Source organism: Parasteatoda tepidariorum, chromosome 7 (genome assembly GCF_043381705.1).
Source record: "Parasteatoda tepidariorum isolate YZ-2023 chromosome 7, CAS_Ptep_4.0, whole genome shotgun sequence".
In the NCBI taxonomy this organism is placed as follows: domain Eukaryota; kingdom Metazoa; phylum Arthropoda; class Arachnida; order Araneae; family Theridiidae; genus Parasteatoda; species Parasteatoda tepidariorum.
The window spans coordinates 33,999,017-34,022,394 of record NC_092210.1 but is presented as its reverse complement, the minus strand read 5'-3'; the positions used below and the strand labels follow the sequence as shown (position 1 = coordinate 34,022,394).

The 23,378-nt window shown below is 28.5% G+C and overlaps 1 protein-coding gene across 1 annotated transcript in view; it reads left to right on the top strand.

Annotated features, from left to right (window-relative positions):
• Nucleotides 1–23,378, top strand: part of LOC107457579 (uncharacterized) — a gene marked incomplete in the record, with an annotated part of 324,266 nt that overhangs the window by 60,351 nt on the left and 240,537 nt on the right. The window contains 1 exon segment of the mRNA XM_043039022.2: nucleotides 17,086–17,137.

Sequence of the window (23,378 nt, the reverse complement as noted above, 5' to 3'; positions counted from 1 at the left end):
ATATTGATTAAAGAAAAATCTTAAATTAGTTCTGTAAAAAAATTTAAGAAAAATTATACTTTGGAAAACTATCTGCTCACTTATAATATTAAACTGTATTTTATATGCCTAAAAGTAATATTATATTTAATAAATGGGAAATAGGAAACATTGCCTCGCTAAAAATTTGAATTAATATTTATGCACCTATGATATTTTTTTCAAAGGTTTATATCATAGGGGAAAAAATAAATATTTTAGAACAATCGATATTAATATAATTTTAATGCTAAAATCTCTCAAATATTCAACCATCTGTCAAAAGTTCTTTCCTCGCTTCAAAATGTCGCGAGCTGTAAAAAGCGAGGAAAAAAATCTTTTGTATTTCATACGTTTAGTAATTTATTCACCTAGTAACTTTTGCAAATGACTGCCATAATTTTACAGATCGTCGCATTTTAAGGGATCGGTGAGCGATGTTCAGGGCTAAATTTAAATGGAATCTTCTTTTCGCCAGAAGGTGTTTGGCTGTGTCGTCTTGGCGATGGAATTATTGCATGCTGAAACTTTATTTCACGCTGTCTCGTTTTTATGAGGGTATAAAAATAGGAACAAAAAGAGCGACAACCTTACTTTTTGCTTTTACAGAATTTGAAAGCTATTGAAATTTCTTCAAAATGTTTGAAGGGCTCATTTTAACTCAAAAGATATCAATTAGAAAAGAAGTTTGGAAATGACGCCAAAAATTAAAAACTGCCGGTAAAAGCTTTGATTGTTTATACTCACTCTTTTAAAAGAGAAAAATGATTAAAAAAAATATGTAAATAGGGGTCTTTTAAGGAAACTTCTTAACATTTTCTCTTCTTGGCTTTAAAAAGGAATTGCTTCAGGCATTTAATGGCATTTAGTTTCTAAGTTAAACTATAAAAAAGAGAATTAAGAGTATTTTTTTTAAATTAAGAATAAAGTTTCGAACAAAATTCACTTCATATATTTCAGAATAAAAGAAACTAATTGAGGGATTTTTGTTGGAGATTTAATTTTCTAACGTGTTTTTAATTACTATTAAGGAAGAACGATCTTAACTACAGCTTAAAATATTCAATCACATATTTTTCTTACTTTTAAAATCTTTATCAGAAAATTTATTATATTTCCATGTATTTTTCTTTCTATGTAAGCTATGTCGTTTTGAAGTAAATTTTTCAAGAAAATATTAATGAATTTTTAAAAAATATGTGTTTAAGTCTCATTAGGATCGTTTAGGGAATTCTTTAAGTTAGGTTATTAGACAAAGAAATATTTGAGAACTAAAGTTTTATGTACATTATATTTAGCAGGAAAATCAATTCTTTCTAATTTCTTTCATGATATAACAAGTAGTCAAATTTATTTATGAAGGATTTCCTTAATTTGGTGGCATTTGGTTTCAAATATGATCCATACATTTTTGTAGTTGTTTTTGAGATTAGGATTTCTTGAAAGTATCCAAAACCTAATAATTTTTTATGCATTATACACTATCTACCAATAAGTATTTGAACATACATGCAAATGATATCTACGGTTCTGATCTATGTCGCCACTTCAGTACTTAAATGTCGTGCGAGAAACAGCATCGGCATTAGTCGAATGCAAGATGCCTCATAATACACAGCTGTCTGACTTCGAGAAAGGTGCAATAGTCGGATATAAAAGAAATGTCCGATCCTTTTGGGCCATATCTAGTGAGTTAAGCATTCCAGAATGGACAGTGGCCTTTGTGATTAAGAAGAGGAAGGTAAGTGGTGCTTGTCAGAGTGTTCTTCGACCCTGAAGACCTACGAAACTAAGAAATATATACCGACGAGATCTGTTTGAAGAAATTCACCCCCAAACCAATTGTCCACATACTTCAAGAGTTCCAACAAGCATCCGAGACTGTTGTTTCGATAAATACCATCCACAAGGAAGCACATTTGCTTCTAAAATCACTATTCTCTACAGCAATGTTATTCCAACGCTGGGGCATAGCTTGGCAACGCTTGGTGGGTTGTATCATTATTACTTCCAGGATAACAAAGCCTTTTGTCATGTTGTAAGATCTTCTATAGATTAGAATGATGACAATGGAGTGAGCCGAATAGACTAGCCTGCCGGAGTCCGGATCTGAATAATATAGAAAACTTCTAGAACGAGCTGGATTGCCGAATCAAAGAGTGCAGCAAATATCCAAAATCGATGAAAGAACTTAAACCAAGCCGAGTGGAGAAAATACCACCGTTCATCGTTCAAACAATTGCGGTTATTATTAAACGTGCCGCAGAAGATTACTGCTGTAATTTCCTGAGATGGAGGCTCTACCTTCTATTGAATATGTTTAAATTGTATTTATCTCTTTTATCACAGGTGTGCAATTACTTATTGATAGATTGTGTAATTGGCAGGCAAATCAATTCTAATTTCATTCATAATATAACAAGTATTAAGACAAATTTATGAAATATTTAATGAACTCAACTGCAGTTTGTTTTAAACACATAATACATATAGTTTTGGAAATGTTTTTAAGCCTATTTAGTAACGTTCTTATAACCTTTATTTACATATATTGTTTTTTTTGCAATATCATCAATATTTTGAAAACCGAATAAAATTTCTTCTCCCTAATTTAAATAATTGTTCAAAAGAAGAGCTTTTTTCCCCCAAGTTGTACGAGTCTATATTGTGAGATAGCAACAAAATGCTAGTTCATTCTTAAAGGAAAACATATATTTCTGAATTACCTATGGCAGAAATATCTGCTTATCCTTAAACTACAAAATGTGAGTTACCACTTTTTACTCCGTGTATCACAAACACGAATATTTTATGAAATATTTTTTTAAAAATATTTCATAAAAAAATATATTGTTTTACGTAACAGTTAAAAAAAATTCATCAATTCATTATCAATATTTTTCAAATTACTTTGCTAATTCGGACTTTATAATATCACCGATCAATAGAGATAGTTGTTAACAGGAAAAATTATTGCTGTGAACTATTAACTCTTCATAATAGTCTTTCACGTCATTTTCAGAAATATTCATACGATATGCGATTTAATAGGGGGGGGGATAAAATTTTCCATTCAGGAAGACTTAAAACGATGTTAAATTCTTCAAAGCGCACCTCAAACGTGCAAAGAAGCACGAACTTGAGCTGAATTATTAAATCTGGTTTCGAAAGTTTCATCGCTAGTTTAATGTGATTCATATGTCAGATACACTAGCATTCAGTGAACAGTGCAATCAGTAGCAAGTAGCACGATTTAATTCTATGAAGATTAATTTCGTATTGTAGAAGTTTACGGATCAATATCTTGGTCTCTAGAAATAGCTTTTTAATTAAAAGATGTTATGTGGCTCTAAGATAGTAATTTGCTTCCTTTTAGGATTTATAATATATTAAATGTAGTTAGGGTTGTTCTTGGAAGGGTTATTCCATCACGTAAAATCACTCATTTTATTTAATAATATGCTCTTTTTTATAACTTGTTCGTATCAAGTTCTAACTCTTATGAGTTCTCAGACTAATGTATAGAAGAAACAAAAAAGTTACTCGCGTAAAAAATTCCATCGTTTTAATAAAACTTTGAATAATTCATCTAAATCTGGTAGTCTATTATTTGTGTATGTTTAAGTACTTTTTAAATAGCAATATAAAGACAATTCCTGCCCTTCCTTTTAAGATGTTTAAGGAATTAAATGTAGTTAGGATTGTTCTTCGAAGGTACTTCCATTGCAAAAAAAAAGCATTTTATTAAATAATATGCTTTTTTATAACTTGTTTGTATCAAGTTCTAACTCATGTGAGTTTTTGACTAATATATAGAGAAAAATAAGTTCTGTAAAAAAATCCATTGTTTTAATAAAACTTTGAATGAGTTAATCTGAAAGTCTATTACTTGGGTATATTTAAATATCTTTTAAATAGCAATCTAAAAAGGATGTGATCTCACTGTTAAAGTGAATAGAAAATTTTTAATCCTTCAAAAGATGAAAATGCTTTAAAAATGTTGTTTAGAACTTTAAAAAAATATTTATTGCATTTCACACAAAGCCCAAAGTTAAAGTTTATTTGATGTCAGAAACACAGTCTTTGCAAATAACACAGAGACAACTGATGTTATGTAAACTTCGCTTTGAAAAATTGTTCTATTTACTTTTCTAGGATACATCTCACATATTTTTCTTTCTTTCTCTATCTTTCTCACTTTTCTTTCCGAGAAGTGAAAGAAAAATGGGTAAAGCAACCGAAATCGTGGTGCTATTTTGTCCTCACAGTAAATTTAGTCAATTTAAAAAAGTTCTTTCTGACTTATAAAATTAGAATAAGATTGGAAATTTGACAAACAAAAACAAAACAGATTATAGCAATGATTTTCATTGATATCATAATAATAGTTTATATTTGATTTCATGTACCATAAGAACTGTTTTGAGGAATACTTTGGATCATGTGATGTTTTTTTTATCTCCATGTTTTTGTGCATAAAAATCATATTAATTTTTTTATGGAAAGTCAAGCAGCATGTTGAAAAAAAGAAATTTTTTTTTCTTGTTGATTACCAAAGATTTTGAACCAATTAAATATATTTTGAATTATAAAGCAAAATATTTATTGCCATTTTGTGTTTTGACTTCAAATTCTTTATGTCGAAATGAATTTATGTTTACTTTTTAAATGATGGGTAAGGTTTAATTTTTTTTGCGGAATTTCACTAATATTTTTGATTGCTAAAAATGTCGGTAAAGAACTACGCGTGGTTAGCTTTGTTTTTATATAACACATTAGAACATTTGTGTAAAAAACTTTCTAGTTCTTCTGCAAAACTATTATTTTGAAATTGGTAAATTTTTAGAGCTTTGTTTTTGTAAAATATTTGAATTTTCAAACGTCAATACAAAATACTTCGACTACATTTACAAGTTCTTCTTAAACCTAACATATAAATTATGATTTCTTGCGAAATAATTTGAGCTCATAAAAATATAACTTAAGTTTATCATTTCCTAGAAAAGACAGAAGTATATCACAAAAATAATCCATTTGAGCATCATTTCAAATTGAAAATAGAAATGTATGAAAAATAGATTTTTTATGCTCAGAAAAAATACATTATAGAGTGTAAGTGTCTATAATCTCGTATAATACTTGGATTCAAAAAATTGCTTTACCTTAAGAAAGCTGTTTTCTAATAATATAGCAAATTTTCAAACGCGTCTTGCGTTCCACTTTTTTTTAATTTTCTTTTGTGCAAGGAGTGCATTATTGTGTGCATTAATTTAATATATTAACTTAATTAAGCTAATAATCCTATAATTGTCGTTAAAAAAGTCGCAGCTGTCAGGCTAACAAAATAAATCGTGCGCAGTATTGAAAACTAAAACTTCCTTGTGACCAATAGCAATATGTATCTATAAGACTTCGCTTGGTATTTGTATAGGCTTGTTCATCCTTTTTCTTTCCTAGAATAATATGTAATAATGTCTCTCACCTTGGTTCTACTCTGCATTGGTCAATGTCGCTTAAATTTTCAAACTCTTTCTTTATTAAAAAATGCTGTTTTGGCTTTTCGAAAATTCTAAAAAAAAGTTAATGCTTGAAAAAAATCACTTTAGCGATGAATTGAAGTTAAAAAAATTTGAACCAGAAAATTTTTTGTCATTTTTTTCCTTGTTAAACCAAGTCAAAGTATGAAACTAGGTATTATGGAGTGAATAATTCCAAAGAAACTAAAATGAAATATATTGGACGGAAACGAAAATAAAATTCATTGTCATATTTATTGAAATGGTAAAAAGGTCATGTTTCGAGCACTCAAGAGCATTATTTTTCAAGTCTAAATTGTGTGAATGATCAGTAATTGTGTGAATGATCACTGCAATTTAACTTCGATAACTGCGAAAAATAAACTTATTTATTGTAACGCCAAAATTCATTCCAGTATTTAGCTTATATTGATGCTTTTGTCTTATTTCATTCATATGAATGAAAATTACCTGGCGAATAATTTCTGTTGTATCCCTATATTCAGCATGTTCTACCCAGATTTCCTCCTGCGGCCACTTTAATCTCCTTGGCTAGTACGGTATTTTATGTTTTGTTTTGCTCCCTAATTTCCCTTCCAGTTTTTTGTTAACAACTGAGCCTTCTGTTAACTACCTGTTGAAACAACCTTCTGAGACAACAAACTCGTTCTGATTCTTGTGAAGCTGTCTTACGAAAGAACCATGTTTGAGCACTCAAACTTTTTTTTTCTAATTCACATATGACACTCATGAAGTTTATATTTTTATGTTTAAGAATTATTGCTATCGTGTTCAATTTCAGAAATATTTGATAATTTAAAAAAAATTAATAATAAGAATTAATAATTTGATAATTTTAAAGAAATTAATAATAATTAATAATTTGATAATTTTAAAGAAATTAATAATAAGAATTAATAATTTTATAATTTTAAAGAAATTAATAATAAGAATTAATAATTTGATAATTTTAAAGAAATTAATAATAAGAATTAATAATTTGATAATTTAAAAGAAATATTGACTATTTTTGAAAATTGGACAGAGACTGATGTGCGTAAAGTTAATATACTGATTTTTTAAGAAAATTAGTTGTGTTTAAAATATCTTTCGAGTTAAAATTTAAATTATTTTTGACGACAAACTCTAAAACTGTCTCTTTTAACACAAATACTCAATTTCGGAAAGGCACATATTTTTTTTAAAACTTTCCATTACTAGATCAAGCTTATTTTTTTTAAAAAAAATTCTCTTTAAAAAAATATTATAGATGTAACTTCTTTTCACCGCTTTTATGTTTTTTCTTTAAAAAACCACACCTAAAATTTCTTCAAAAAAATCTCTCTTAAAACTTTTCTCCAAAAATGTCTCAGGAAAACTGTTTACCACGCCTTTGTTACACAACCTCCAAAACAAAAGTTTAAAAAGGTATTCCATTTAAACATGGGTCGTTGTGCCTTTATTTTACGCTTTATATTTTTGCCTCCCAAAGAAAATGTTCTTTATTTACGACTTATCGAGTTTAATATACCCCCAAAACAGCATTCAACGCGCTTGTATTCAATCGAAGTATGAAATTGCACATCATTTAACCTTACTTGTAAAAAACTTTTTCATTCAATACGACCCTTCAAAAATTTTGAATGATGACCTAATAAAAGAAACTCGAAACTGCCGTTTGAAAGTTCTTGTTACTGCTAGCAATCCATTCAATGATCTCTTATTTAGAGTTATAGGACGTAAAATTCTCTTCTTTTTTTGTTATCTGAAGCGGCTAACGTTAGGCTTATAAAAATAAACAGAATTAGCGCTTAGTAACAAAGGAATCCACTGTTTTTTTATGCTCGGTCGCCAAGAGTGATACTTTAGTTGGGGCGTGTGAAAACAATATTTTTCTAATAACGGAATTTTCATTTTCTCTAGTGTTCTGGTAATTTTGTATTTAAGATTGATAGTGTAGAGACAGTTTTAGCTTTTTATGGATGAATTAAACAGAAGAGTGCTTTTTGAAAAGAATGCAAAGCAAAATAAATAGTTGTTGGATAACGGTAGTTATTGTTTAAGAGAAGGCAATTTATCACTTTTTAATTGACTTTTCTGCAAAAAATAGCTATTTGTGTGGTAAATTCTTCTGGGTTGTTGTAATCATGCACTGCGATGAGCAGTCGTTAAAATATTCTTTAAAAGTTTAACAATTGGGTTCTGACTATTTCCTTTTTAAATCAGTGATGCGCTAAAACAATTTGTAATTAAATATAAATTGCATCTGGGATTGGATTATCAATATCAAATTGTTACATATTTCTGGAAATGAGGAATAATCTGAATTTGTGCAAGTTGTTGGGAATCATCGTGGAATAAATTGTTTAATTTTAACAAAAAATGTTTTTAAATGACGTCGAATACTCCATGTTGTTTATTCGCTTTAATTTGAGGAGTAACAATAGTTTATTTTTAACAATATGTTACATTTAAAGATAAAATATTGACATTTTTCTATGCGTACAATTTTTAAAAATAATTTTAATATCTTCAAAGCGTTTCCAAGGGTTCAAAGAGGTGAAGCAAAAAGAAATATTTCTTAGGAAATATAATTTTTAGAAAGATAAATATGCATGTTATAGAAATAGGAAAACTAATGCCGAAAATTTTGGAACCATTTTCTGTTCACACATCCAAAAAAAAATTCTTTTTAAAGTTTATTTCTTCCATTTTCTTAATTAATTTATATCATATTTTTAAGTGGTGATTTCATGTTTATTCTTATGTCCTTAGAAGCTTTTAATTTAAACAGATTTAAAAAAATAGGGGAAACGGAAGTAGGTAGCAAAGATTCGAAGGCCTCTTGGAGCTAAATCATTCGGAATAGAAACTGTAAGAATCAATCAAGATACTCATTGTTGCTTATTTATGTAAAATAAATAGCTCATGAAAAGTCATCGATGAACTACTTTTTTCATATATGATTGTTTTTCCTAGAAAAAGTTAGATCACCCGAACCTAACCCACTAGTTGGGTAAAATTTGGGTGCAACTGTTAACTTTTTGAGAAATTTAGAGACACTGGAATTTCAGTGAAACAGTCGAAAACATTTATATTTTATACGTCAATTTAAGAAAATTATACATATTATTTACATGAGATTTCGTCAAGGTAATACTAAAGATGGAAAGAAGGATAATTATTTAGGATCCGACCAAAATCTCATACAAATAATATAGTGCTTATTAATTAGCTTTTTTAAGAAGAAAATTGCAGAAAACTTTATCTTTATGAAAAACTACAATATTACTTAAAAGGTCTTCAAAAATTCTACAAAATGTAAAAATTGAGTGCTTTGAGGAAGTGGACTGTATGAACTTTTTTTCTTGGAGATCGTAAAACCTTTGTTCAGACTTTAATGTAGTTTTTTTCTCCCATCTCTGCACGGCACCTTTTGAGGGCCCAGCAAAGACCCACAACAAGAGGGAAGGGGCAAGATCGGGTAGTACCCGGGTTTTCTCAGAGAATAGAAGTTATTGAAATGAATACTGTTGTACTCAACCCTTATTGTTTGTTAGGTTATGACTTCAATAAACATATAATAAGCAGGAAAAAAATAAGTTTTGTAACTGTAATTATCAGTGAATATGGCAAGTTTAAAAACAAAAGAACATTAGAGAGCTGACTTAGTGAAAAAAAACTTATCTACACAGACTAATTAACTACTAATTAACTAACAACAATTCGCCAACATCGTAGGTCCTATTTCTTGACTAATGAAGTGTAATTCAGAGTTTGTCCACTAGTAAACTGAACTAGTCAATTGAGTTCAGTTTTCTAGACATAATCGAGGTACGCGGTTTGATCCCTTCTAATCCTACCCTGTCTAATCCCTTTCTCCCGACATTTTTTAATTGCAGTACGTTAATCTTTACTATTAAAAAAACATATTTATTTTTTCTTATGTACTACAATATACTTTGCGAAACCTTAGACTATACTAGGTATTCAACATACTTGAAAATTCGAAGTAAAAAATTATCTTACTAAATAATATTATAAAAATAACCACAATTTTATGAAAACAGTCTTCTTTCTTCAAATTTTTTTGAACTATTTCGTTTTAATTTAAATATTTTTTAAAACAATCTCTAAAATGAAAATTGACATAGTATCTTGCTGTCCTTTACAGAATTTACACATTAAAATCAGAAGAAAACTCTTTTTTTTTTTGGCAGATATAATAAATAAAATAAAATAACCGACCTGCCCTTAATAGGGCATGCGGAGTAATTTTTAAATTCACAATTTAAGAAAGATTAAGTTTCACAACATAATAGGCAATGATACAAACAGATTAGTTACACAATAGTTCACCACTAAAAATGGGTTGGCGGCAACAACAAAATTAAATTCATAGTACATAAACCATAGGAAAGTTAAATCATGTAAGGGGATAAAATACAAGTATAAGGCAACCAAGTATTAAATATGATTTTAAAAACGGGAAAAAAAACGAGTTAAAAGGTAATTTGGCAGATATAATATCAAATCAAGTAGAATGTGTGAATATAGTCAACTGAATCAATGACTTTGTGTAGAAATATTATTACATTCAGATATATCACATTGCAATCTCATTTTTTATATTATAAAACTCAAATATTTTAATAATGAGTCGTGATCGCTCAGAGGATAGTGCGTTAGCCTTCCTATGAGGTGAACCGGGTTTGAATCCCAGAGATAGCTGGTCGATATGAATATCGCACCGTCCACAGTACTGACATAAAATATCCTCGGTGGTAGACGAATCATGGGTCAGTACCCTTGCCGCCAGGCTAACCGTGGTAGGTCTTTGCGGTTTCCCTCTCCATGGAACATAAATGTGGGTTAGTTCCATCAAAAAGTCCTCCAAGAAGGAAACTTTCTCATAATACTTGATACCGGTGTTCCCTTGTCTTCTGGATTGAGTTCAAAATTACAAGGTTGCGGAGTTGAACATTGGTAGTCGTAAGCCCTAAATTGGGTTGTCTGTTCAATGACGGTTTTAAAATAAAGTATTGTAAAAACGGATTCAGAATTTTTATTTAATCAAATAACAGAATTTTCAACAAAAAGAATAGAGAAACACATAGAGAAAAATTATATATATTAAAATAGATCACGATATTTACATGCAAACTTTATTTATCGAGTGAAATAGCTTTAAACTAAAAGTAGTGTCAGTTTATTATAATTTTGTAAAGTGAATCTTTAATATTATGTTTTGTTTAAAAACTTTAAATTAACTTAATATTAAATAGTTCTAGTAGATAAATTTTTCTATTACTATTTAGCCAGAAGTGTAAATATTATTTTATAATTAACTAAAACTAGTTAAATTTTCTTGTAAGACCGTGCCTTGTTGAGAAAAAAATTAATTAAATTGGGGCACCTAAACATGAAATAACCATGAGAAAACAATCTTAACTAGTAACTTTTTTGCCTTTTAATAAGAACTCTTTGGGGAATTACATCTCGTATGTATTTAGAGTAACTAAAAAATAATCTAATTATCACTACAAATCTAACAATTTCTTTTTACTGCTTTGAATGAAGTAAAAAAATTATTCCACGTTTTTGAATTATTTTAGTTACTTTTTTCTACAAGCTTATTAAATGTCTCTACTACTCAATAAAATAAAATGAAATTATTTTTTATATGAAAGCTATCCAAATTAAAATATGAAATAAGGAAATAAAATAAACGTAATTTTGTTTATCATTAAAACGTGTAAAAAGTGTGGTGGCTTTAAAATAAAAACAAGAATTACGTGAAAAAAAGGATTGATATTTTCCTTTAAAACATTTTTTCTTATTTTTTTAAACTTATCGCATATTTTATTGCAAAAGTTTTTCTTTGTAAAACAAAGTTTGAATTTACTGTAAAATCATTATTAAATTACTACTCTAGTTAGTATGAATTATTACCAGTGTTATTAGTTAGTATTATTATTATTAAACATTACTCTACCAGTTTTTAGTTACGTATTATTTATGAAATGTCTTTTTACTTTTTTTTGTTAAATTGCCTTGCTTCTTTTGCTAATACAGTTTGTTTTAGTGCTTGAAATTTATTTATGATAATTAAGTGTAAAATAGATTTGTCAATTTTCAACCAGTATTATATCTTTAAACTGACTTTAATATCCAATCAGTCAGTGTGTTAGCTACTTTTTAGTACTTAACTCCATAGTCTTGGATTTGGATACACTTGCTTTCGACAGAAGTGTTTTATTTTTGCAGTATTTGAATTGTATTAAGGGAAAAACCGCTAAAACTTCTTACGGCTAGCATAGAAGCCAGGAAACTTCTAGATATGTCAACCATTGAAAGGAAGTCTATCACTCATTACCACTCGATCAGCAATATACCGATCAAACATATTTGGTATTTGACTCGAGATATTTTTAATGCAGGGGTTTGCATCCATGCTCTAAGTATGGCACGTAAGATTATTACACTTGGCGCTTCAGAAAATTCAAATGTATTGGGAAGCCACTGTTCCTCTTTACTTTTTATAACTTAATTTCATATCTTCTAGATCGTGGGTAAACCAAAGCCTTGCGATAGAGATTTTGTTTTTGAACATGGGATTTGAATTTTAATGATACCTGAGACCAAGAATTTTAAAATGCGTATTTTTTTACTTGTTAATTAATTGTAAAAAGAATAATTGTTAACACTTCGAAATAGAAAAGTACAAAAAAAGGAGGGTGATGGTCAGTTTTGATGGTGCCATCAGAAATGTAGATGGTTTTTGACGGAATATAAGTTAGAAACCAACAAAATGTGTTGGTTCCTGATACATTTTTTTGTTGGATCTTTATAAAATATCAAAGTATGCTTGTTTTGTTTATGTTGGACCAACAAATAATTTTTCTAATTACTAACATGAGGTGATAGCTAATCTTAATGGTCCCATCTGGAATTGATGATTTTTTTTGTTCGGCCATCAAAAAATACCATCATACCATGTTGATTGTGTTCATGTTGGTCCAACGTAAATTTATTCCAATTCTTAATAGGAGGTAATGGTCAGTCCTGATTGTATCATTTAGAAATAAGACGGTTTTTTATTGAAGCTCCATGATGGCTACCATCATATTCATGATGGTCCGTAGAAGAAAAACCATTAAAAATTTTGTCTTGGGTAGTTAATAGGAGGTAGCATGGGGATGGGTTTGCTTTCACTTCGTCGTTTTCTTGTTTTTGAGCATACAACCTGTACCACGACTCCCTCTACTTCTCCTAAGCAAATCCAAGTTCCAGTCCATTCAGCGTCAACTTAAGTTCAATGATCAACTATGATGATCAGAGATCCAAGGACAATGATCATAAAATGATCATTTTCTGGTTCATTTCTTAAGTGTCGTATATTGATTCTTCGTAGAACTAGGGTAAATAGGTTTATTTAACTGTGTAATTAAGTTATTCCCTTTTATTTAGGGAATACCTTAATAACTTATAGGTACTATTTAATATCCCTTTCCCTATTTATCAACCACTAAGGAATGTAAGTCTGTACAAAGAGTGCTAGGGGCTGTAAAGAGTATCTGAACTCGCCTGTTCAAAAGGTTTTCAGCAGGCAAGGCAAGGTGGTCAACAAGTAGGTTGCCTTGCCTTGCCTTGATAGGGAAACAATGTCTTTACTCCTAATTCATTCCAGACCATTTGATAATAGATGAAATTAAAATTTATCTGAGTTTCAGATATTTATTACGTTAAAAGGGAGAATAATAAGTATTTGTTTGCTGTGCGTGCCAAAATATAAAAAATATTTACCTATGAATTACAAATCAGTTAAGTAAAATTAGGAGAAAGGAAATTATCCCCCTCCCCTCAAACAAAACTTATTTCTCAAAAGTCTGAAGTCTAAATAAATTAGAAAAAGTATACAGAAGCCACTATTTTTATTTATTTTTTCATCGTGTCCATGGACAATTAAATGGTCTCGTGTGTCTTCAAAACTGCATCCGCAAGCTCCAATGCACCATTACTGTAGAGGATCTCACGAAGTTCTGAAGCCAGTGGCACCATACCCAGTTGTAAAACATATGGGGTAAGGGCTGGCCACTCGAGAATGTGATCCGGGGTAAGCTGGATGTCGGTGCAGTTCTTGCAGGGAATATAAGTTCTTATTTTGTCGGGAAGAATTTTCATCCCTTTAAAGTGGTTTGTTATTAATCTTGTAATTGTTGATGTTAAGATTCTGGAACAATCAAAGTCAGTGATGAGGGGTTTTCCGAAGGAATGGGGCAGAAGTCTGTCTTGCAACTGCATTTGCGTCTGCAAGCGTGATGGTGGTGCAAAGCCACTATTTAATTTTCAGATATAGCTATCGTTAAATCGCTCAGTAAAATTGGTTTGGTTAAACAACAGTAAAATTAGCCACGTACAACTATATTTCATAAATTAATTTACAAATATTTAATTTTATGCTTTTCATAATTTAATGAACTAGGTATTACAAATCTGCGACATGAAAAATTGATTACATAGCAACAACTGGGAGCAATAATGACTAACATTAATAGATGCTCTCGAAATATTTTAGTTGAAAATGTACGGTATGAGGAAAAAATTATTATTTTCAGTTAACTACAGTTAGCAGTACGAATTATTGCAGAAGTATTGGCAATAGGGAAACGATTGTGAGGATACACGCTCTTTCCTAGGCTCAGAAAAAATTTATTGCTGAAACTACCAGAATATGGTAAAAGTTACCGACTCTATGGAAACATCAATAATCTCGGCAATTTTTATGAAACACTTAGGTAATTATTTTGGTAAAATTAGCAATAAAATATGATTTCATATTATGTGATAAAATCTGGTAAATGAGGTAAATCTGATAATTTTATTATGTTTCCTCAGAGAATGGCATAAAAAGCATTTATTTGGTTAAACTCTCTTCTCAGTTTTGTATTTTTAAATAAATTTGTGGTATTGAAAACTATAATTTTGGAAATCAGTGGTTTTGTCATTTGAACGGAATTTTTTAATGTAATTGCCATGCAGTATTAAAATACAAAAATTTTTATTCCCATACAGTATTGTAATTTTATCTGAATTTTTTCTATGATGAAGGCGATAAACTTTTAATATCCTTCTGCTTTTATTTTATTGAATTTTTCAAACTGTCGTTCATTTTTGGAGACCCTGATAATTTATCATCAATACATGCTGCTGTACTTTATTGTTTAAAAAAAAGAGTTACTAATAGTTACTAATTACAGATTTGTAAGGCAGTATTACAATATAAAATCAATATTTATTCAATATTTAAAAAAAATTTCGTCATAGGAAAATATTATTCATAAAGTTTGAAAAACTAGCAACTTAATAACATTATATAAAAAAATATCTGCGCACATGGTTAATAGTATAATTTTAGGAATATGGAATAAAATAAGTTAGAATTCGAAATGTTATATTTCCTAAATCGTCATCGAAATGAATTAAAATGATAAACGGAAATCAAATTCATCAAAATAAAGAGACCATTTTTAACGTAAATTACTATGTGTTTTTTTTATTGGTTACTGTGATTGTTTTTAACGTAGCTTACGTGTGTTTTTACTATGTAAAAGTATTTTTTTTTTAAATTTCACCTAGTGTCAGTCCTTTTCTCAAGTGAAAAAAGGTCCTTTTGGAACTCGTACGAATTTTTCTCTGTAATGTCAAAAAATGGGCACCTTCATGGCAAAATAACTCTAATGAACAAAAAGTGAGTCAAAAATGAAAGTAAATGTTTTAGGTATGCATATAATGGTATGTAGTGTGCAATTTTATTCAAATGAAACTGCGAAGTAATGTCATTTCATGTGATGAATAATTTGTTTTTCGAAATGAAAATGATTAAACTTTTACTGCGAAATTTTTTTATTTTGTTTCCAGTCTCACAAAAGTATTCTGTGTAGGAGTCATTACGTTCTTTTCGAGAAGCAAAATGCACCAGAATTTCTGAAGTCATATTTAAATGCAAATATTTTGCCTTGAATTATCGTATCTTAAATAAAAAAAAGGCATCTAGGTGTTGAAACTGGAATGATAGGGAAAAAAGAAGTTATGGGAAAGACAATTACTTTAAAATTAAAAATAAATTTTTTCAAGAATAATTTGAATTAAAAAAAAAATTCAAAAAATGCAAAAACTTGACAAGCTGTTTTTATTTTTGGCAGATGTAAAAATTCTCATGTGAGAGACTATTGCGTGAATCTAAATTTAAATAGTTCAGAATATCTGCTTGAAATAAATTTTTCAATAAGTAGTAAAATTTTTCTGGAATGTTTAACATACAGAAATTTAAAAAAAAGATTTGTATTTTGACTGAAACACATTTTTAAAAATAATTAATAGTCAGTTTTTCTTCTTAATATTTATCTAAAAATCAGTCTTTATTTACTAGAAACTGACAAATACTTTGATTAAACACATTAATATTAGAGGCTTAAAATCTTTTCCATTTTATTTATCTCCAAATTTCCTACTTTATTCCTTCTTATGAGCTTTTCTATTAACTGAATTGTAATGTAAACTTTTAGGTAACTCTTTCTGCTGTAATATTTAAATACGCATCTTAATAACGATTATAATTTTTAATATTATTTTTCCCCTTTTTTCATTAACTTAACTGCTACTCATTGTCAAAATTGTTATAATTTTTGGTACTTTGAATGGTAGATTTACAGTTTGCCTTGAATAGAATTTTCAACTTGTTTTGAAGAATAAAGTTCTTTAAAAAATGCTCATTAACTTTATTTTCCTTGAAGTGTCATTAAATGAGTTTTGCTAGCTTGTTGAGGATTTTTAGTGTCTTTACACTAAAAAATATTTTTTTGTTTCGAAACCGACGAAGATTCTTTTTTATGAATCATTAGTATAGTTCATTTCTGTACATTTATTTATGCTTTATTAACGTTTTTTTTTGCTTTGTAATTAATGACTGTGTCTATATAGTACGCGATAATTATATTTCTGTTTCCATTATTAACAAAAAATCAACTTTTATCAATATAGTTTCCTCTTTTAAATCCATAAAACTTTGTAATTTAACAAATTTTATTTTGTTTACTTCCTTATTCACCTATATCAAATAACTAAACATCAAATTTGTTAAAATAAGTTTAATTTAAACTAGAATACTGTCCTTAATTTTACCTTCAAGCAAGCTTGGACTAATCCTACTAGTAATTTCTTCTACTAGTAATCAAATTACGATTTTGATTATTTTATTTTAGGTCTTATCATCCGTTTAAAGCTCAACTTTTAGGATTTTAGTCTGGAAAAGAGCATTTTCTAAAAGTATAGAAATGGGCGTACTATAATTTCCGTTCAGTAAACAAGAACCTTGTTTTGTGTTTAGATCTTGAAAAAAGTTGAATCTCTAAATTCCAAGTTTCAGTGTGAGACTCTGAATTTTTCTCAGTTCAGTGTCAAAACACCTAAAAAGATAATATATAGTTCTAGGTTTTGTATTGTTTGAAGATGTCCAGTTTCTAAACATCAATTTTTTTTTATTTTTTAGTGTTTAGACACTGAGGAGGATTTTTTTCTCTGTTGAATCGAAATTATAAGAGGTATGTCTGTTTTATTACCTTTATTCGTTCGTTATTCACATTGTTTCTGTTTCATAGTAAATCACTATCTTACAGTACCGCAGTGGACTGATCGTTAATAAGACACGGTTCCCAGCAGATCACCGAAGTCAAGCATGACTGGCTGCGGTCAGTGTGCGGGAGGGTGACCACTTGGATCAGTCTGTGTAGGGACCGAAGGTGTGCGGTATCGGTCCTCGTTGAACTGTTCTACCGTAAAGTGCTCGACTTCGCGTGCAGGTCGTCGGGCTACCGAAGCGGGGGTGCCATCCCCTATGCAGAGGATCAAAATTGTGATGGCATGTCTTCGGATCATCCTCAGGGATGTTTCTCAGACCGTCACCAATTGCCCATTGTGCAGCTCTAGTGCGACGTAAATTAACTACAACAACACTATCTTACAGTTATAGAAAATTTTTGTTGGCATCAATATCGGGAAATAAACTTTGTCTAAAATAGCTTTCTTTCTGAATTCCATAAAAGATTGTAATTTAACAAATTGTACTTTTTTACTCCATTATTATCCAATAGCAAATAGCTAAACATGCAATTTATTGAAATTAATTGAATTGAAATTAAAATACTATCCTTAATTTTGCTTTCAAGCATTTCATGAATTTTATTACGCTCGCTAATTTCTTTGTTTCGTAGTTGCTTTAAACTACGATTTTGATTATTTCATTTTAGGTAATATAATCCGCTTAAAGCAAAACTTTAAAAGTGTTTGTATTGAAAGAAGCATTTTCTCTCTTCTGTTTACGGAGACGATGAAATTTTTCTATCGTTATTTAAAGTCTTCGATATTTCAGACAAGACGTACTCTTTTGATGAAAAGCTTAAGCATTCTTTTTGAAAAATGAAGCTTTCAAATTCGGTTCACTTTATCATTCTAAAATGTTTGAGCTTTTAAGATTTTTGGCAACAGGCTTTTAGAAAAGGCTTATAATTCCCTTAAATTAACCTTATAAATACTTTTTAATTTAAGAATTTTCATTGACCGAGTTTAATTACATCACTTTTCGAGTTTTAACATGTTATTTATAATTTACGATCTATGCAATTAAAAACTATTTTAATATTTTGTGTTTTAAGATAAAACAATATCATTTAATGAGTGGTCTTTTTTATTCCATAAAATGCTTTGATAGTTTTCTTTGCGAATTAAAGGAATCTGTCTCTTACTTGATTGGCTCTCCAACCCTTATGATTGACAGTCGATTTTTTTTGTACTACTAACAGTAGTACTGTATAATTTTTATTGTATTAACTAGGATTTGGTTCAAAAGATTTATTTTTTCTTGTTCTTTTAGAATGAAGTTTAAACTGAATAAGTTCTTATGACTGTATGAACTTCATTTAAAGCTTTTTTTTGTTGAAACATTCACTTAATTTTTGGTTACTATAAAAACTCATTAAATATTTTTTGTTTAAAATATTAGTTAAAAACAGTTCGAGACACTGTGATTGTTTTAAAATTTTAAGTAATTATTGTGGACTTATTGTTTTAATTTCATCCGTAATTTGAATGAAGTTTCACATAAAATTTTTTATTAGAGTAAATTTCATTTATTAAAAATAATTGCAATTTATTTACTATCTGTACGGCATTTATTTTGCATGAATATAGGAACCAACTCTAATTTTTTGAATGTTTTAATAGTGAAGGAATGTTACAAGTGCATTTGGCTATAAAAATCGACAATAAACTCAGAAAGCATTTTTCGACCATATATTAAACCAACAATGGTGCGAACGTTAAAATTAGAACAGCTGACATGAATTCCTCGTTGCTGATAGGCAAACCGGGGGAGTTTTCGTTGGATTTCATTCTCTTGATAATTGAGCCAGAAGTTTCCTTGTCTCCTGGATTAGGCTCAAAATTACAAGGCTACGGATTTGAACATTGGTAATCATAAACTCATAATTGGATCTGCTGTTCAATGACTTTGATAAAATAAAATAAAATGAATGTAAGGGGCTGCGAAAATTATAGTTGGGTGATTAAGGGGAACATTTGGGAATCAATTAGGAATTTGCGGCTAGAAAATAGAGACAAAATCCTTGTTTTTCACAAAGAAACACTAATGTCTAAACTTTATGGCTAATTAACTTAAGATCACTCAAGTCTTGCGTAAAACCTTACACTTATTAACTCTTAAAAACACTTTTAAACACACTAACTCATTAAATGAGATTTGTTTAAAATTTATACACATTTTAAATTTATATATAATTTTTAAACAATAATCAAATAAGAATATCAAATAAGATTTAAACAGAAAAATTTAACTGTGTGAAAATAGCTGCAAATTCAATAATCAAAAACGATAGTCGAAATTATATTAAACTTTCATTTTTTAAATTACTCATTTTGAGTAAATTTACACAATTTTGAACACCCGTAAAAACATTTTATAGTAAACTGAATGAGTAATGAAGTGTTTTGCTGTTTCAACAGGATATAATATAAACAATTATTCTTTAGCTCTGTTTTTATCTAAATTATGTCCGAGAATCACACGAGTAGCAGAAAACATTAAAATTTATGCGGCGTCATTAACTATAATTTTTCTGAGAAATGTAAGCCTTATGTCAAAAATTGTTTTATACTTAGGGGAAAAGTTAATAATTGAGAACTCATAATGAGAGAACATTAAAATACTTTATATAAATGAGCAAAGAAAAAAAAACTGTATGCAAGAGTACTAAATGTAGAGAATACTCATTTTTCGTCCTAAAGATGATTTTATGTTTATTATGTGTTTCGCCTTAGGAAAAATGAAACAATTCTTTTATTCTTTATAAAAAATATAATTATTTCTGAGAAATAAATGCATAAAAACGCATTTGAAGGAGGAAAAAAAATTCTTGTCCGTAGATTCCTTTGATCTTTTTTTACTTAAATATGCAGGTTACTTTTTTTTTTTTAAATTACTTTATTCAAGTCATTGGGTTCTTTTTTATGCCAGATTAATTAGTAAAATTAATTTAATTTGCGAGTTCGAAAGATTATAGGAATAACTAATTTGTTTAGATTAAAACTATTACTAATGAGATTAGAGTGTTAAATGAAATGCAAAATTTATATCTTCTTTGCCGTTCGCAAATTTAATTAAATATACATTTTTTTAAACAAAAATTTTGATTAATTTTTTAATAGATTTAACATCTTTAATTATCAGAACAAAGTAATTAAAAAGTTTTACGCGTCTATAATGTAGGTAATAAACGAAGCCTACCTACCTTATTTAAATGGTAATTTAGGTTCTTTAATTATTACAATTCAAGAAAATTTTTAATTCAATTAAAACAAATTTTTTGAAAGCAAGTATTCTTGCAGATGTTGCACAGAAATTCAATTAAGGGGTTAACCCCCCAGATAATTTCCTTCACCCTACCCATGCTCTTATTTTTTGTTTTTTTTCATGATGAATAGATTGTTAGATATAAATTGAAAAGTATTCAACTGAAAGATTTAAAAATGTTTTGCTGTGTAACACAGATTTGGTTTCACAGATTTAGTTTCACAAATTTAGTTCTCGATTCAACAGAAATAAAATTTATATCGATTAGTTTTTGTCCTTTACCATTACAATTTCATTTACAATTTTCTTCTTGAATTTTTAATTTTAAGTTATTTTAGAAACTCGTTAACTTTTTTTTCTCACAAGATATAATTTAGTAATAGTACAAAAAAATTCACTTATAATGTTTTGCAATTATATATTCATAATTTTAATTATATATGTTGATTATGTTGATTGGACCCAAATTTAATTGAAGCTTATAAAATAATAACTGCAAATAAGTAAATGTTACTTGTTTTCAGTTAAATAATTTTACAACCGTTAAATAATTAATATATCGATTTAAATAAGCTTATAATCAAATGTTTCAAAAAAAGATAATTTAGTAAAATTAGGTAAAATAAAATTTCGATATTAAGAATAACACAGCTTTTAGTTTGAATTTACTTTGAATTAATAAACAAAATCTGAAACTTAATAATTGCTGAGAACAAAAAAAAAGGATTATAAATATAACTGATAAATACCTTTAAAATTAATTATAAATATTTTATCGGTGAATATTATCTCATAATTTTTACTAATTTAATACTGAGGGCAACCGAAGGAATGTAACTCTTCACGTGGGAATACTGGGTCATACCACCTGTTTCCATGTGTTTTAACAGTCTAATGTGTAATTGAGTCTTGGACCGGTTATTATTGTCATTCGATTTTTACCGAAGATAATCTAAGCATCTCAAAATATTTAAAGTAGAATGCTATACTTACAGATAATTATTAGACAGATAATTATTAGAAATTCACAGATAATTAACAGATTAGAGATTAACAGATAATTATTAGAAATTCAGACAATTAATAGATATTTAAATAATTATTAGATATTGAGATTATTATGAGGTATTCAGGTAATTATAAATTATTTAGGAAATCTTTAAGAATTTAGGATACCATTCAGATAATTATGAGGCATTAAGAAAAGTATTAGAATATTCAGTTAATTATAATTTGATAAATTTTAGATACTTCGAAAAGCCGATTGGACTGTGTAGGGATCAGGGAACGGGCCTTGCATCAGATAGTTTCTGGGTTCGAATCCCGGGCAAGGCATGGATGTTCTTTCATTCTCTGTACTATCTGTCCTTACTGTGGGAGCAACGTTGGCCCACCTAATATTGAGCCCCTTAAAAAGTGCCCAACAAATCTGCCCTGTAAAAGCCTGAATTGATGAATGTTAACAAAGGTAAAAATTTATTATTTAGAAAATTAATTTTTCATCAGAAACACAGAAGCTGTGGTAATCATTCCAACGTAATCCTACCTTTTTTACTTTAATTCACTTAAGCTTGGACAATCAGAGGCAACGAATTATGTAAGATAACTAACATGAATTTCATACTAAATTTAAAAGCATAATTTTCACGCAGTTATATTTTTTCGGTTATTCAAACTTTATTTTGTTCCAACTAATGCTGTCTTTCATAAAAAGATATAACTTTATGAACCTTTATACTGTTAACTTAAATATACTAAAAAAATACCGTTCTCTTTTTTATGCTGCAATTAAGAATATTTCCAGGTTTGGTTTGGATTAACTGATTATATTTATTTAAGAAGTATTTATTATTATATATTGATAGTCTGAAATTTTTCTCAGTTCTTAATCGAGCGATTTTTCACAATTCCTAATTTACTTTATTATTTTTCACAATTCTATTATGTTTTAAATTGGAATCACATTTAATGTTCTCTGATTTTTTATGATCCACATCATCAAATCGTATTTAGAATTGTTCACATTCTCACGTTTTTCCATTACCTGTCCAACACATCGTAAAAACCTCATTAGAAAACTTAAATTTCCCAAAAAAGATTGAATGATATCAATTTATTGAATGGAAAATGCTTGTCACTATTAAATGAAAACCTAAATCAATCACAATTTCAATCAGTATTAATCTGTTTTTATTCCATTGCTCTGAATTGTAACTGGGGTGATCCATCTTTTTAAGAAAAGCGCCAATCACAGTTTTATTTCTTACGCCTGAATAGAGCGAGTAAGAAGCTTGGCGAGAAAAAAACGAAATTAGTACTTAGAGCTGGATCAGAGTAGTCTTAGAGTTTATCTTCACTATCTAATGTAAAGAAATGATTGTTTGTCGCGAAAAAAGATCTGAAGAAAATCTCTTTACGTGGGATGTTATGGTTAGGTCGAGGGAGAAAGTTAATTTTGTTTTTATAAATGCATGATTGTTTGGCGATAAAGTTTTATCCATACTTACAGTCGAATAATTTTTACCCATTTATTTATTCTGATTTTAGTTTTCAGAAGAGAATAAATACTGAAAAAATGTAGGTAATCAGAATTTGTGCATTAAGGGAACTTTTTAATTTTATAATTTTTATTGAACTAATTTCGAATCAATTTTTCGTAAACAATAAAATTACATAATGTTTGACAGCAACAAGTTTAGTTTTATTTCAGATAATACTAGTTTCTAAGACGTTTTTTTCTTTGCACAAAATTTAATACTAATAGGGGTTTTAAATATCATGTATTAAGAAAAAATAAAGCAAGACGAAAGAGAATTAAAGTTTTAACATATATATATATATATATATATATATAAATGCTTTTATAATGCCATATAACATTTACTAAGTTTTACAATTTTATCGAAAATAAATACCGT